We start from the raw sequence: 2835 nt of genomic DNA, 5'->3' as shown, positions 1-2835 counted from the left end.
AGTCACCTTCTATTCGTGTATCTACCTTATATTCAGAATGAAGAACACTTCACTTTTCACCTACAGTACAAACATTCTGGTACGTTTAATATGCTAATCGTAAATATGAAGAACTGACTTACCCTAAAACTCAGAAAGTGTGCGACCCCATTCTAGTACCTGTATTGAAAATGTGACCCCATTATAGTCAAACCAGTCGTGAAAATGCGACTCTATCCAGCGGGAAATCCCCATTAGCCTCTTATAAGGAGGTACCCTCCCTCCCGGGGTCACTTGCCTCGAACTACAGACCCATTTTCCTCACTTCTCTTTCCTGTAAGATCATGGAACATATCTGACATTTAGTCACATTATGTCCCACCTTGAAGAGTTCAAGATCGTGTCTGATATCCAGTTTGGCTTCCGCAAATCTCATTCATGGAAACCCAACTGCGCATCACTCTCAAAGATCTTGCTAAAAACCTTGATCATGGCAAGTAAAGCGATATTATCTTGTTTGTCTTTGCTAAAGCTTTTGATACTGTCCCACACCAACGCCTCCTACCCAATTCAAGCTAAGCCACTACGGCGCACAGGACACAATCAACAAGTGGATTCAAGCTTGGAAGGCTTAAAAATTCGCTTGTGTCAAGTCTCTACGGGAACACTTGGGGAGTTTTTCTTTTTTTTCGAGCGGATCTTTGCGTTAATGCCGTGAGATGGGTAAAGGGAGGGGCGTTGCGGGTGGGGCGGGGGAGGGGGCGGTCCTACGCAAGTTATCACGGACATCAAAAAGTTGAAATAACGCATCACAGTGATTGAAATTATGTGTTTACGTTTCACGGAAATTTCCGAAGTAAGTAACCTTTGCTCCCTTCTGCGGTGGACCTTTCTAACCGACAGAGTTTCATTTTAATCGAGGATCCTAAACAACGCTTTTCGGACTCAGCTTTCAAACCAGAGTTTTCAATGAGCTTCAATGATGCTTATTAAGTACCCTTAAGAGCTTCAAGGGATGAATGCTTACTGTTAATGGGTATTTGAATTCGTTCCTTATTTCCAAGAAAACCCATGATTTCTACAGCTTTGGGATCTACATAATACATCATTCCTGCTAATTTGAAAATTTGCTCATTATCACTGTCTGCCATTGCACCCGAGATCACCACGCGTGTTAGCTTCACAAAAATAAGAGCTGATTGGCTGAAAAATGCTGACGTCACGGAAGTCGTTTCCCAGCTTGGGATCGCAGACGATATTTTCTCGGCGGGTGAGACACACAAGAGCCGACAAAGGCGTCTACTCTCGCAGGCTAGGTCATTTAGAAAAATAATGACGACTAGTCTTTTAAGACATTTTAAAACAGTTCATATGAATTTCCACCAATTTTTTTTCCAAAATTTGGCCTTCCGTTGAAACTTACCATCTATTTAAACGAAAAAAATTAGTTAAAAATCACGAATATCGCATAAAATATTTTAAAGTTCATGTACTATACGACAAGCAAACCATTCAGACTTTTGTTCCGTTTGAAAAACGTCTTTCCTGCGGATAATTTATTGATCCCTGCGAGTGTGTTCCCTGTGCTTTCTGGTTTTGGTTCTAAAGCTTTTTCTGATTGGTTATTTCACTCTAGCCAATCATAAGCAAGCACTGCAACAATGCATGAAACTTTTGGGTGAAGCGTTATAACCCGGGCATAAATCAGACTGATTAATTATCTTCCAAAGAAAAGTTATAGGCAGGCATACCATTTTCAAAGAATATAGCGATATTTAACAACAACAAAGTCTCTAAAGATGTTTTTATGCCTTGAAAGGAGAAAAAAAACGTTTCACAAGTATCATATCAATCAATCAATTGGCTACTTCAGAGACACACCCTTACTCATGTTTCCCTGCAGTGACCCTAGAGGCCCGATATATAGGCACATTGAACACATAAGATCAATACAAAAACAAACCTTTTAAAGTTTTCTTTATTCGTTTGCACCTAAAAAACAACGGTGACGCATGGAGTTGTTCAGCTACGGCAACTACGGCGAGTCGGAGTCGGGGTCGTAAACGGAGTCATAAGAGCCCTTACGACTTAGTGAATATCAAAAAAATAATAAGCGCGACGGAATCGGAATCAGAAGAATCAGAACGTTTCCATTTTCTCCAAAGAAAGCGACATTATTGCTCCACAAAGTCCACACAAAATTGTACAGACTTTTGTATGGTAGGGGGAGGGTAACCAACTTACAGGTCATGCAGCACTAGAGGTATCAGTAGAAGTTTCCATTAAAAGGCAATCAGTGACTACATGTGGCTAGTGCTTTGTATAATATTACATTTAAGATAAATCAATGTTGTATAAACACGATAGTCGGTCATTTAGCAAATAAACTTCCTACAGTTTTGTAGGTAATGACATTATATTTCAAATTATTACATTTAAATCAAAGAGAATATATAAAAGGCTGTCAAGGCAATAATAATTGAGTGTGATAACAAATTAAGCGAGAAAAGTCGTATGATTACCCCTTAATAATTCGCCCAATTTGAGGGAATCCTGATTCCAGAATCCAGGGAATTTTTTGTTAAGGAATCGTGAATCCGGGAAATTTTTGCTTGTCGAATCCGGGATCCTGGACCAAGCTCTTCTGACAAAGACTGGAATCTAGTACCTGGAATCCGGAGTCCAAGTCGTGGAATCCAGAATCCAAGACTGTCCCGGATTCCCTTACATGCGGTGAAATAATATACACGAAAAAAATTTAATGGATCACAATTCATCGCAAAAACACATCCCAGTGTCACGCGCGACCTTAAAGTGGTTCTTAAGTCTTTCTTTTACTGTTTATTAGCCAACCTT

Source organism: Porites lutea (assembly GCF_958299795.1).
Source record: "Porites lutea chromosome 5 unlocalized genomic scaffold, jaPorLute2.1 SUPER_5_unloc_2, whole genome shotgun sequence".
Taxonomy (NCBI): Eukaryota; Metazoa; Cnidaria; class Anthozoa; order Scleractinia; family Poritidae; genus Porites; species Porites lutea.
The sequence above is the reverse complement of the archived record's forward strand: the minus strand, read 5'-3'. Positions refer to the sequence as shown.